The sequence below is a fragment of the Crassostrea angulata genome, chromosome 3 (assembly GCF_025612915.1).
Source record: "Crassostrea angulata isolate pt1a10 chromosome 3, ASM2561291v2, whole genome shotgun sequence".
NCBI lineage: Eukaryota > Metazoa > Mollusca > Bivalvia > Ostreida > Ostreidae > Magallana > Magallana angulata.
In genome coordinates, this window is record NC_069113.1 from 19,772,119 (window position 1) to 19,788,147 (window position 16,029).

Consider the following 16,029-nt stretch of genomic DNA (forward strand, 5'->3'; position numbering starts at 1 on the left):
AGATGGACATTACGCATTAAATCACTTTTTGAATCCACGAACCTGTTACATATTTACGATGATTTATCAATCTGTGATGTTAATGAATTTGAAAACATGCTGTTTCTTACTTATGAAAATGAATGGTTAGGAAAGATAAACCAACTACCAAAATTGCGATTGTATAAAAGCATTAAAACAAATTTTAAAACTGAAAATTACCTTGAAATGAACATCTCAAAATCTCAAAGATCTATTTTGGCACAATTCAGATGTGGGATACTCCCAATTAGAATTGAAACGGGGCGATATAAGGGGGAACCTCTCGATGAAAGAATATGTAATTTTTGTGTATTAAATGAAATAGAAGACGAGAGTCATTTTCTGTTGAATTGTACAATCTATTCTGATTTTAGAAGGGAATTATTTAATAATATAGGATATAATCCAACACTGGTAATGTCAAATTTAGACGGTATTAGTTTTCTACTGTCAAATTTTCCGAGACAAACCTCTAAATATTTACTGAAATCTTACCTTTACAGACAATCATTATTGTATTAAAAAAAACGCAATGCGTAATATGTGTATATATGTTAAAATTGTATTTGCAGTGACATATAGGCCCAATGGGCCGGGTGTTTCATTATCTATTTTGTACAACATTTTGTAATTGTTATAACACATGTCACTATAATAAATTATTTACTTACTTACTTTCTTATCTAGTTACGAAGGCACTTTCCGGACATTAGAAGAACTCTGAGATTTAATAGACGGTTCTATCAGATCTGTTTCTTTATCAATAGCGTCTAACAGTTGTAGCGTGTAAAAGTCATGCTATTTGTATGATACATCATATACCCATCATGAATTACAAATTATCATCATTTACAGGATTATGATGACATCTCTTTTAAAAAAGGGAAGCCAATTTAAGAAATTTAAATATATGATTGAAATTTTTATTGCCAATACATATTGAAAGTTAAGATTTATTTATCCGAAAACACCAGAATAAATATACGTCTTAGTTTTAAATTCAATTCAAGTACGAATACAATTCTATTTTTACTAGTTGACATGTCATGTACAAATGTTGATTTGTATCTCAGTATCTAAATAATCTAAGTTTTTCTAAAGGAAAGATATCATTGCTTCAAATAGTTTAGAGTGAGACAAATCGGATATTTTATCACCAATGGTGATAAAAATAAGTGATAAAATTTTTTTCACAGAAATTAAATTTAAAAAATTCAATTGAAGTTTGGCATTTACATCGCTTAGAAAGAGATATACATGATTTCTTAAAACGCACAAAACCATAAGCATCGGATGATATATATAGGACTGAATGAGAAATATAATTTGTGTTCTCGTGTGTATACAATATGTTAACATGACGGTATAATTAGCATCGTGTTTAAATGTGTAAATAAATCCCAGTTATTGCTGAAAATGAAAGCATAAGTATTTACATGTAATTCAAACTCTGATTTTTTCCCTTTTATAAACAATAAAACAAAAATTATGAAGTTTATTCATTTAATGAAAGTAATAATAAAACACTGAATACTCATTAGCTACAATCATTTAAAGTCATCACCTCGTTATTTAATTTCATCAGACATGATCAATTCCTAAACATTCTTGTAGAATACCCAACAGATAGAGAAAACTAGAGACATCAACCATTGACTTTTGAAGATCGTTCGGAGATACATAAAAACATAATCAGCAATTGATTGGGACAAATACAAATTCATCTTTCATTGAATTCGAAGACTTTAACATTTCCGTTTAAATTGCTTACAAAAAATCTGTGTGTGGCGTTCTGGAATTTAATGTACCTTGGACGTGTTACTCCTTCCACGATACGTAGGAGATTGCCATCTCTTGACAAAATATGGATGTTGTTACTGATGAAGCCGTTTATGAATATATTTCCTTCAATGTCTGTGGTTACTCCATATGGACATTTTAACTTTTTGTGTGTATAGGTGAACAAAACATTTCCCAGCAAGTCTAGCTTTTTAACAACGTGTTGATGAAAGCTACTACAAATTACATTTTTTTCTACGTCTATTACTACGCCAAAAACACCGCCAAGGCCAGTTGACAGTATTCTTCGTCTCGTAACATCAAAACCTTTATCAAAGATTTCAACAGAATTACCAGTACCAATGACGGTTGTGTTTCCAGACGTAGCTATTCCATGACACTTACAACCAACAGGAACGGTTTCTCTGATTTCAAGTGAAGTAGAGTCTATCTTCAAAATCGATTTATTATCAGGATTCGTTACAAAAATCTCCTGACCTTCTGTAAATACGCTCCAAGGTTCTTCTTGTAATCTCACTTCTTGTAATATAACTCCATTTCTGTCACAAAGAATACATCTTCTATGACTGTCAGCTAAGAACAAGTTACCACTACTCATAAAAGTACCACCTTTTATATTAGCACCTTGTATTGTAAATTCAGAAATTTTGTTCACCTTAGCATATATGTAATCAATATTCTTTACATTTAAATTAACTTGATCTAAATTCTCATTTGCAGACACATCAGCAAGACGAGGCAATTTAATAAGTTTTTTCACATCGTCTAATAGTTTGGTCTTAATACAAATATTTAACTTTGTATATTTCAGTTTTTTGAGGTTTTCATGAATGTTCTTCAGTTTAATGTATGAAAGTACCATTTTGGTTTCTGATGCAGTCTCATTCGACAGATCCTTTGACAACAGTTTTCTCCAATGTTTGAGATAGAGAAGCCTTTGCTCGAAAGAATCCACAGACTTTTGAAGCTTATATTTGCTTTCCTTCGATAATTTGGAGAGTTCATTTAAATGTTCTTCCTCTAGTTTTTTCACAGCCTGAATTATATTTGTTGTAAAATCTGATAATTCTTTCGTAAATGTGTCAGTTACGTCGTCAATGTGGTTTATGTTTGCTTTTTCTTTCTCAATTATGTTTTCCACTTTCCAACGGAATTTTTCAATTCCGCTCTGCAAAACCATAACTTTTTCAGATTCTATGAAATTTTTACCAACTTCCTCTAGTTGACAGAAAGAACAATTGTTATGATCTGTGGTTACACAAACAGAGCAGCATGGAAGGAAATGGCTTTTACAAAATAGTTCAAATTTACGACCACCGTGGGTCTCGCATATTTCTAACGTATCTGGAATTTGATAAATGTCTGACCATTCGTTGATAGAAATGACTATATGCTGGCGAGAAGGTCGACATTTTTTGTGATACTTTGTACAATCTTCACAAAGCGCCTCAGAACAATCCTTGCACCAGCTGTTTGCCTTCATTTCATCTCCGTCTTCTTGGCATGGTTTACACAAAATAACACAGACACCTGCTACAGATGTAAAGAACTTGTTTTCTGGAAATTTTGTCACCCATTCGTCCACAGAATGCTGATTTATTTCACCTGGTGCCGGAATAAATACGCGGCACAGAGGACACGGAAATCCAAGAGGCGAGTCACAGTCCCCACATGACGTTTTGATATGTGTTGAGAGACAAGTTCGACAAAAGGAGTGTGAACAATGTAAACTAACTGGTGATTTATACTGTTCTAGACATATAGAACATAATGATACCTCATCATTCAAGCGTTGTTCCTGTATGTGTGATGTTGCCATGATAATCTAAAACGAAAGTTCATTTCAGAGAATTTATGTTAGTAATACGAAGTTGCAGTTTATGCTTTTTTACATACCAAACCCGATCAAAATTGTCCATGCTGATGTTGTCACGTTGCTTCTGAATTTTATTTCTTATATTTTGTTCCCCGATTGATAGAATCGCCAAAGAATCCGTTTCACTGAAACACTGAACAAATTAATTTTGTTGACCTTTAAAATAGAAAAAGTATAAAAATGAAAAAAAACCTTTTCATTATTTGAAATACTAATTATAACAAGTACATAGAAATTGGTATAACGAGAAGATATCTTGTATTTACATGACATGATTACCTTGAAGTAACGAAATATTTATCTTGATATCAAGAAATGATATCCATTTAAATACAAGTTAATTTAGCAGACAATTACTAGTAAGTAAGTATTTAAATGAACTATTTTTGTAAGCAAGAAAACCTCTACAAACCGGTTAAGGTACCTCACTACACCTGCACTTATACTTTTTTAAGACACTACGTCACAAGATGGCGATGACGACCTCGGAAAATGATGTATATACAGGGCTGGTGATGGTGTTTAAAAGATTACCGGAGGCAAGTGAAGTGACGATATCTGTAGTAAAATGTCTGAGGATTTTTTGGTGATCAAATATTTGTACAGAATGTGTTAACAGTGGTTAATAAATGAGATTAATCAGTCCGAAACTAGCGCATTTTTTGTGCGCCGTAAATTGCAGATTTTTACTAGGGGGGGCACTGTAGCTCACAGGTCGTCCTATTCTCTTTTGAGAAGTGGACTGGCATAGCCTACATCCACTTCTCTTCGCAAGCCCTCATATTTTGATTCTGGAAATCGTGTAAATGTCGGAACCGAAGACGGTCTACGGTTCGACCCATGTTTCGACTCCAGTTTCCCTGAATTTTCGTAACAGACCTATTATTTCTACATTTTAAACATTATTGCATCCATGTATTACAAAAAAATCAGCACTAACCCGCTGTCAAATCATTTTCCCAACTTCTACATCCCGGGTTTAAATTATGAGACCTCTCGCTATAAGTAGTTTAAAAAGTAGAAACATTATAGTCGGAGAAATCGGAAAATATTGTTCGGATGTAGACTTTAGATTAAAGGTAATTTTTTTTTATAATTTGAAGAGGTTTAAATAGTGGGTTTACAATTCACGAAAAATTAACAAAATACATACGATTAAATAAGTAACTGTGGCTCATAAAAAATACTCTTTATTTTGATCTTTGTTGCTTGTTTTATTAATCAATGTTCGTTTTAATGTTTAAAAACAGATGTAGAGCAAATTTGTCACCTTAAGAGATTATTAAAAAGTGAACAAATACAATTTTGATATACAAAATTTAAACCCGGGATGTAGAAGATGGGAAAATGATTTGACAGCGGGTTAGTGCTGATTTTTTTGTAATACATGGATGCAATAATGTTTAAAATGTAGAAATAATAGGTCTGTACGAAAATTCAGGTAAACTGTCCAGAGTCGAAACATGGATCGAAGCGTAGACCGTCTTCGGTTCCGACATTTACACGATTTCCAGAATCAAAATATGAGGGCTTGCGAAGAGAAGTGGGTGTAGGCTATGCCTGTCCACTTTTCAAAAGAGAATAAGGTCGTCCATCCGAATTGTTTCAGACCGGGAGCAACAGGCCTGCAGCTAGGCGATTCCAAGATGGGGTAAACAGTTTGCAAGTGTAAAAGAGTTTAAAAACATATGGGGCGAAAACAAACTCTGTCTAACTCTGTCTGCATTAGTTCGGGTATACTCTGACTATAGGTAGCATGTCACTACGAACCTCACAATACTGGATTTCTGTAAACTTCTACAGATGTAACCATTGATGTTTTAACTCTGAAAACATTTTCACATCCAGGTGGCGCTCTAAAATGTCACACGAAAACTACGTGGAGAAATCCAGATATGACTACTACATCATGTCTAGTTTCGAGAGGATGGTTCTATGCAGACCAGAGGGCATCTTATAAGCATTGGAAGACCTTTTAGATTTCTATAAACTGTAGCTTTCGTTTTCATTTGTAGATGCATGGTATCAAAGTTATGAAAATATTTGTACAATTGCTATGCATGGAATTAATAACAAGTACATTCAAACTTTTTTTAAAATTTTTAAAAATTGTTAATGTATATGATTGTTATATATCTCTATCTGGAACTCATACAAAAGTTAACTGAATGAGAACTTTTGTATTCGAGTGTACATACACACCATTCTAGCAACACCATCTTGTTAATTTACCGTCTTTTATATAAATCCATATATAATACTATTTTATATCTACTGAGTAATGATTCCTCTTCATGTATTTCTTAAGGGGATGTGCGGCCATCTTGTACATTTGAGCAGGTCTAGGCAACCTCCGTTTTTGGAGGATATATTTTATCCTCCAAAAACGGAGGATAGATGTTTGCGCCCCCTGGTGGATCTTTTCAGATGAAGGGCAATTAACTCTGATTTTACAAAGGGAGTTAACTATGAATAAAATATAATTATTAGACAATAAAAATATCACCTTATTTAGCTATTAGTAATTATATTTATTGATAATATTTAATAAATATTTAAGTTTAAATAATTGCAGGGCTGATTTTAAAGAAAAATATTTCATGTGAAGAGTCTCACATTTTTTTCAATATTCAGGATAATTGATATCTTTAAATGGTATCATTTTGATTAATAAAATTGAACAATGTCTTTTTGTGTGAAGGGATTAAATTTAAATGATACTTAATAACCTGTGAATTAATTAGAATAAGAGCTACAAAGTTCCTAAGGTATATGCAAACATTTACTTTGTACATGTACAATATAGCAGATCAAGATATCTATTATGTGTCTCTAAACGTGAATGAACTCATTAATGTTTTAATGAGGAATAAACATCACTAGTTTGTGATTTTTATTAAATGAAACAGATGTAAATAGTCTATGTCATTTGTAAAACTGAACACAGGAAGTACACTTTTTCAAAGCATATTGTGAAAAAACTATACATAGAATTTCAAATCGCCGCATACAATCATTAGTTTATTAAGGTCTTCCGTTGGAAACGGAAGACCTTTCTATTATTGTGCGGGTTAAGATTTTTCTTATTTTTCTTTTTTTTTTTTGTTTCCTAGACGCAAACTTTGAGGCTTCATATCTTGCTCATTTCTGAACGGTTTTTGCTCAAATTTGCAGGGCTAATGTACTTTACAAAACACTATCTTAAGCAATTCATAGAATTTAGAATTCCCTTTTAATTAAAGAGTTATTCCCCTTTTAAATTTTTTTAGGGCCTTTTGTTTCCAGACAAAGGCTCCGAGACTATGATAGCAGGGAATGGGAATCCAACGAATTTGAATAGCAGAGACATTGTAGTGGTGCACATCGGTTTTTGTTTTTCGATTACTTTCCTTATTTAGAAAAAGGTAGGGGGTCAAAAAACAGGATTCAAAAAATTGCAAAAATTTAGACATATTTTCCTTTATATCTTTTAAACGAAAAATAATTTGTTAAAACATGTAGAATAAAAGTTGTGCAGAATACCAAGGGCTTTTATTTGACACCAATAAAAAAGGGCTGGACCCTTAAATTAAGGGCCAATAGCCCCTAAAAGTGTTTGCTTTATAACTCAAAAACGGTTAGGATTTTGATATGGTTGTCGCTGGAAAAGTTGTTTGTTGGGATCTCATAAAGGTCGTAACAATATTATTTTGTAAGTGATTTGTGTAGTATGAGTGTAAAAAGCTTTACATGTTGACATGTACCTGTTTTCATTTGACAAGTAAACGAAAGTCTTTGTGCGTACAACTGGCATAAAGTTGCCGCAGAAAGTATGCTGGTTTATACAGGAGGCAATAATTTATTAGAATATTTTTTTGTTGTTGGAGTACATGCCTTTTTTTTTAGGAGTTTAAGTCATTGTTGCTAAGTTCTTATAGTGCACAATCATTAAAAACGGCAATTGGAAAACAAAACATTCTTTTTCTTTTCTAGTAAACCACAAAATATGGAATTAAAGAACTCTTTGCATTACATTTTATTTATGAACTCCATGCATTTAAAATCTACCTTGAATCAGAGCTGTGTGTATGTGTACCATTACGTAAGTTCTCCCTCGCCCGCGGCCGAGAATATCGGTCACCATGCTCGCGGCTGGACTACCTAGCGGTCAGCGGTTATCTAATACACGAGAGCTGTGTCTCTCATATACATGTATGAGTTTATTTAGCCGCGAACTCAAGAATTGGTTTCGTTTTGATTACACACAATTTTTTATGGATTAAACGATTGGGTGTCAATTAAGATATCGTTCAGTTAATTAATAAAGGCAATGTCATTCTCAATATAAAGCAATAATAGACACAGATCAATTATGGGTTTTAAGTTTAAAATAAATAACTTCTATTTGATAGAGTATGTTCATTATACTGCAAACTTTTCAAATCTTCCTGGGTTCTGAGCTGTGCCTGTCTGTGCGTTGTACATGTACCTTTACGTAATATATCCTTCGCCCACGGCCGATGAGATCAGCCACGGCTGCACTACCTAGCGGTAATTAAGCGGTTATTTAATAGACAAGATTCTCACACCGCGACGCACACTTACATGCATATGAACGTGTTTGAGTTAATATAGCCGTAAAAACGGGAACTCCATCTTGTATTTATTCAATTGAACATTTGAGTGTAAATGAATATTAATGAGCGATATTACTCCAAATCGTACACATCGTAAGACATAAATTAATGGTTAGTTAAATTTGTTAATGTAAAATATTTTAAACACTGTACAAATAATGTTTTAAATCACCCCCCCCCCCTCCCACACACACACACACAAATAGTAAAGCTTTAAATGGTGATCGTCCCTCGCACATGGCTGAGGAGAACTTCGTGTTCTTCTACATGTACCTTATCACGCGTTCATGTTTCATATTTTGCACGGACACAACTACATTTTATTATGTTTTCAACTAGTATATTCGTTTAGGATGAAAAGAAAGATAAAAAGATAAATTCATTAAACTTGTACAGTTGATTAAGCATTGATTTATAGATAGCGTACAAGGTAGTTTAAAAATCAAATTATAATCAAAGCTCCATGTAACATGTTTGCGGTAGGTGCTAGCACGATAAAAAAAAATGTCCTGAATTGAGGCATTCGATGATTTTTTTTTTTAAATTTTCACATAAATTTTAAACAACTTTAGATTAGATTCTATCGGTCACATATTAATCCCTTCTGTAGTTTTTCTGCATGGTCGTTCGTTTCTTTGTAGAAGCGAACTCATTGCTGCCCCCCCCCCCCCCTCCCGTCCCGCTGACAGGAGTTCGCGCTGGATTTTTTTAATTGTCAAGATCTATCGAAAATCATTTTTGGTGGCTTCTTTTCATGTGTAACATTTTGTTTTACTTTCCTACCCGTTTGTTTATTCGGTCAGTCTGTGTAAATTCAATCGCCACGTGCGACCGAGAATCTTGTGTCGCTTCAGCGCACACAGCTCTGAACATACATAGCCCCAGGTCATCAATTGTTATATAATTGAGTAACAGTTGACATTGTGCTTTTACATAAAATAATAAATAATAAAATCATCCAGAAAAAAAGTTACCGTAACTCAATAGTCAATACCAAAAATAAAATCCGTATGATTGCAAACTGAAATCGGTTTTTCAGTATTCGGCGGGATTTGATTTTTCTGCTAACATTAGTATTTTTATTGGTTTCAGAGATTACGATGTAAAAACACAAACAGTAAATACACCTGATATTATTTACATTGATAATGTTGAAAAATATTTAAAATTAAATTAGTCACATTCGTAAGATAAAAATGTTCTACGAACAACCGATTATTTTTTCCTATGTCGTATCATTCGTAAATAAGTATGTTCTGTACATATATATACATGTACCTCAGAAAAAAATCAAATGATTACACAAAAAAGAAAGTTGTAATTAGTATTTCGGAATTTTTTTCTGAAAGTAATTTCACATTGTATTGAAAAGAACAAGAAATAAAAATGATTTAATTTTTTGACTCAATATTCGTATATATTACCGGCGCTTCGTACATGTGTAACGGCGTACAGTGTATAGATTATTATAATCTGTTCGAATTAAATACCATGCGTAAAGATTCCCATAATAATTACTAGTAATTGCATGACTGTGTACATTGTAGGCAAATCCCTGTGTGTTAATTACTTCTAAGACTCTTTGTTTTCCGTTAACAGTGGTTTAAATAATTTTCAGATAATTAATAAATTTTTTGTAATTTAAATTGTATGCTTCATCAAATACTGATTCCGATTACCTTGAAGTCATTAATTTTCCATTGGCTATTGACAAAAAAAAAGAGACGCTTGACAATCCAATGAAAACAAATACACAGAGTTTGATTGACAGGTTCAGCCAGGTGCAGAAGACACCCGATGTCCGAGGTTATGTGTCCTGCTTGTACACAGTCAAATGGTCTCAGTAAGAGTTATCGATGTAAATAAATAAAAAAATATATATGCTTATAAAAACATGATCGTTTAAGTTACAGCGAAGTACATTGAAGCGTTTTTAGGGGTTTACTCCAGAAAAGTTTATACCTAATGTTTTGACTGACCTTTGTCCAATCAGATCGTAGCTGGGCGGAGTTAAGACATTGCCGCTCGTGACTTGAATGAGAGAAAGAAAAGAGAGAGAGATTATAAGTGGTGCCGATAAAGGAATAATCATTAGTTATAAACTTGCAAACAAATTAATTAAAGTCTGTACATAAAAATTACATGTATATCCTATATTGTATAACTTTAAAGCGTTTTAAAAACGATGGTGAAAATTTCTTCGGCCGCGCGCCGTCAACAACATGCACATGGATAAGAATGACGTAGCTTATATCCAACTAAATTTCCGAGCATGGAGTCCGAGAATACGGACATTAAATATTTTGAAATGCGAACGAATGATCACTTATGAACATGATGAATTTAGATGTAGTGTAAAGGAAAGGCAAGGAAGGCGGATGCTTAGTGGAAATTAAGTCACGACCAGTATTGTCTCAACTCCGCCTTCTACAATCTGAATGGACAAAAGTCAGTCAAAACACTACGTAACAACTTTTCTGGAGGAAATGCCTATTAAAAGCTTCATCATTTCTTGTAGAATTTTTTTCATTAAAATATCTACATGTACAAAAGAGTTTTGCCAATCACAAACAGTTTAAAGTAATGTAAAACACGGGCGCCATTTTGAAACAATTAAATTGTCAGAGAGTTCCAAATGAAATCTGATGAATGTTTCACGCGGTTCTAGCACGCTTTGCCCGAAACGATTTACACGCTTTGCCCGAAACAGTAAACGGTTTACACGAAACGCTTCACAATCACACGAAACGCTAAACGGTTTACACGAAACGTTTGTCGCACGTAAGTCGCACGTTTTTGGTGTAGTAGTACGTTTCAGGGTCTGTAAATTTTGTCATCACGCAACAATTCTAAACTTGCACATAGTTTTAAAAAATTTAGAAATATTTTTAAATAAAGAAGTTATCTTACAGAAAAGGTTACGTGTTTTGTAGGCGGGTTCGGTTTTTAAATCAAAGTACTGATGTACTGACGGGAGTTGATTTTATCGAATATTATTTATTTTAAAATCAACGATATGCTAGTTTGCTTGGCAAGTAGTTTGTAATCAGCATTTAAATTATGCACATTTTTATAATATGATTTCTCTGACTTTTCCGACAAGAATTTCGAGAAAACCTCTAATGAATCATGTTGTGTTATATTTTGAAATAGAATTGATTTCATCAAACTGTGTTTTGGTATTCCAAATATTTCAAAAATTGTATGGATCCAACCAATAATGAACTCTAGTCTCGTTCAACCAGATCTTCGGCTGTCTCCGTTAATCTCCGACAAGTAAGAGATACCTGGTCACGTGATAGCTTGATGATGCGACCTCTAAATATAGACTGACTCTCTACTTGCCGGAGATGTAAGGAGACAGCCGATGGTTGAACGAAACTATATATTGAACTCTGGCGTAGGAATACACACGACTACAAAAAACTTCTAATTGTTCGTACCATTAAAAATCTGACTATTTCCAAGGTATTTATAAATAAGTTTCCTTTAAAAAATGCTTCAGCGTATATAACATCGAATTTATCGATTATTTTCAAGAACGAAGTCTTGTCAGCGGCGATGATTTGTGCTTAGGTGCAAACACAGTTTCAGTTTCGGTTTGCTAGAGTAACTGCATAGGAGAGATGATTAAAATCAACTCCCCAAAAACACAATTCCTGACATGAATCATGAGTACATGTAACAATGCTTGATACCCTCTGAAAATTTAACTCCCCATTAAACATCTCATTTTTAAAAAAATGTTTGAAACGATTACATAAACTGTGTTCGACAGATAGTTTTCCTTAAACATTTTCTTTCTTTCTTTTTCAAAACACGTTTTATATACAGGCTTTCAATCACAACACATTTTTATAACAAAAGCAGAACTGAAAGTTTAGTCATTATAATTTATTGACACCATATCACATACATTTTCAACTCGCAGCAACAACGGAAGACCTACTCGTGGCTTTGCCACGAGCTCTGCTCTAGTTTCCTTAACTTTAATTCCCATATGGTCTGGTGCTTGCATTTTCTCATTAAATATATGCACGAAGCCTTTGAAATATACCCATGCTATCATCCAAAAATGGAGGATAATTTCACCCACAATGCAAAGTGACTATCCATATATGGTAAAAATCAGCAGCCATCTTGAAATTGAGCTATCCTCCAAACACGGAGGTTGCCTAGACCTGTTGAGGATGAGAATGTAAACATCTCTTGAACAAGATTGTTTCTGCAAGAAACTGACCAAAACTGTTGACATTTGACATTATATAAATAGTACCTGTTTGGGAGGGTAACTGTTGACATTGACACCCCGAGACAACCATTGTCAACCGACGCGAAGCGGAGGTTGACAATGGTTGTCTCGGGGTGTCAATGTCAACAGTTACCCTCCCAAACAGGCACTATTTATTTTATTATACTGAATGTCTTACATGTAATTTTAAAGAGAATTTTACTGCTTTTATATAGAAATGAAGTGAATTCTACGACGAACCGTACGCGCATAATTTACTCGCATGTAACAATTCGTTGTGTTACCCGTTGCCAAGTGTGTTGCTAACGCTAAGGGTAATAGAACGGATTACCAACTGCGTCTAAACCAATCAGATTTCAGTATTTAACATGAAAGTATAATAATATACTTTGACTATATATGGACATTGTTACTCCTTTCCGTTGACGAATATTCACCCTTCTTTGTCAATTGCTAAACCATATGGCGAATTTAGCTATTCATAAATGTACTTAAAGCAGGACATTTCCATGGTGTATATTTTTTTTTTACAAAATGATGGGCATAACTTCTAAATATTCTAGATATATTTATAAATATATTATATGTATTATGAAAATATGAAAACATCATACAACTATTGCTGTTTTGGGCTCTTTTGTTTTTTTAGATCAATACGATGGTTTAATTTAGCTTTCCGAGAAGTACCATATTCATCGAGCCCGGAGGGCGAGGTAAATATTGTATTCGAGGGTAGCTAAGTCATCGTATTTATCGAAAAACAGCAATAATTGTTAATTATATGATTTAGTTCATTGACTCTGATTAGCATTTTCACATCCAGGTGGCGCTATACAATGTCACGTGAACACGACCTGGAAGATTCCAGATATGACAACACCATCCTCTGGTGTAGATGAAATTCCCTATGAAGTGCTCAAATACGATTGTGTAATAGAAGTTATTCATCACCTCTTCATGTTATGTTTTGAGTCCCATATAATTCCCTCTGTGTGGCGACAAGCTATTATATGTCCTATTTTAAAAGATTCTAACAGTGATCCAAGAGTACCGCTTAACTATCGAGGAATCAGTCTATTATCAACTATTTATAAAATGTACAGTTCCATTTTAAATCATAGATTGGTATCATATTTAGAAGATAACAACCTGCTTGTTGATGAGCAAAATGGAATTCGACGTGAACGCTCTTGTGCCGACCACGTTTTTACACTTAACAGTATTATACAGAATAGAAAAGAAACATCCGTTGCGTTCATCGATCTACAAAAAGCTTTAGATACAGTGGACCGTGACCTCTTAAAATTCTCCCTCTTAAATAATGGAATCGACGGGGATTTCTACAATTCAATAAAATCTATTTATGGAAACACAGTATCGTGTGTAAGAGTCAGTGAGCTGTGTACTGACTGGTTCTCTACTTCAGCTGGGGTACGACAAGGAGACAACTTATCACCGACCCTCTTTGCTCTTTTCATCAACGATCTCGCAAAAGAAATGAAAGAACTGAGGAAAGGTATAACGGTGGGCGAAATCAATTTTAGTATTTTACTGAATGCTGATGATATTGCTATTTTATCCGACTCAAAAGAAAATTTGCAAAAAATATTGGATACTGTGTCTTACTGGTGTGAAAAATTGCGTCTTCAAATAAATAGGAAAAAATCAGGAATTATACATTTTACGAAAAAAAAAATTCGAAGCGATTTTCAGTTCCAAATTAACAGTGATATTCTCCAGTATAATACAGATTATAAATACCTTAGTGTAATATTTCATGAAAAACTGAATTTCCAAAACAACGCCGATACTTTATCAAAAGCTGGTGGACGCGCTCTCGGAGGCATGGTTTCCAAAATTCGTCCATATAAAGAAAGAGGAATTTCAACTTTTGAAAAATTGTTTTTAAATTGTGTAGCACCAGTTTTGGATTACTGTAGTGAAGTGTGGGGCCTCCAGAATTATCATTCTATTGAAATGGTACAGAATCGAGTCCTACGTTTTTACTTAGGCGTTCACAGATTTACACCTTTACCAGCGCTACACGGGGAATTTGGATGGAAACTCTGTTATCATAGACACTGTATTAACGCCGTGCGATTATGAAATCGATTGCTGACAATGGAGGACGATCGGCTAACAAAGCGTGTTTTCCTGTGGGACTTTAATCAAACTGGTTTATCTAGATGGACATTACGCATTAAATCACTTTTTGAATCCATGAACCTGTTACATATTTACGATGATTTATCAATCTGTGATGTTAATGAATTTGAAAACATGCTGTTTCTTACTTATGAAAATGAATGGTTAGGAAAGATAAACCAACTACCAAAATTGCGATTGTATAAAAGCATTAAAACAAATTTTAAAACTGAAAATTACCTTGAAATGAACATCTCAAAATCTCAAAGATCTATTTTGGCACAATTCAGATGTGGGATACTCCCAATTAGAATTGAAACGGGGCGATATAAGGGGGAACCTCTCGATGAAAGAATATGTAATTTTTGTGTATTAAATGAAATAGAAGACGAGAGTCATTTTCTGTTGAATTGTACAATCTATTCTGATTTTAGAAGGGAATTATTTAATAATATAGGATATAATCTAACACTGGTAATGTCAAATTTAGACGGTATTAGTTTTCTACTGTCAAATTTTCCGAGACAAACCTCTAAATATTTACTGAAATCTTACCTTTACAGACAATCATTATTGTATAAAAAAAAAACGCAATGCGTAATATGTGTATATATGTTAAAATTGTATTTGCAGTGACATATAGGCCCAATGGGCCGGGTGTTTCATTATCTATTTTGTACAACATTTTGTAATTGTTATAACACATGTCACTATAATAAATTATTTACTTACTTACTTTCTTATCTAGTTACGAAGGCACTTTCCGGACATTAGAAGATAGACGGTTCTATCAGATCTGTTTCTTTATCAATAGCGTCTAACAGTTGTAGCGTGTAAAAGTCATGCTATTTGTATGATACATCATATACCCATCATGAATTAAAAATTATCATCATTTACAGGATTTTGATGACATCTCTTTTAAAAAAGGGAAGCCAATTTAAGAAATTTAAATATATGATTGAAATTTTTATTGCCAATACATATTGAAAGTTAAGATTTATTTATCCGAAAACACCAGAATAAATATACGTCTTAGTTTTAAATTCAATTCAAGTACGAATACAATTCTATTTTTACTAGTTGACATGTCATGTACAAATGTTGATTTGTATCTCAGTATCTAAATAATCTAAGTTTTTCTAAAGGAAAGATATCATTGCTTCAAATAGTTTAGAGTGAGACAAATCGGATATTTTATCACCAATGGTGATAAAAATAAGTGATAAAATTTTTTTCACAGAAATTAAATTAAAAAAATTCAATTGAAGTTTGGCATTTACATCGCTTAGAAAGAGATATACATGATTTCTTAAAAC

The 16,029-nt window shown here is 33.2% G+C and overlaps 1 pseudogene; it reads right to left on the reverse strand.

The window, feature by feature from the left end:
• Positions 1 to 1,788: 1,788 nt before the first annotated feature.
• LOC128175799 (transcription intermediary factor 1-beta-like) lies at positions 1,789 to 4,539 on the reverse strand (annotated as a pseudogene).
• Between the last annotated feature and the right edge of the window lie 11,490 nt (positions 4,540 to 16,029).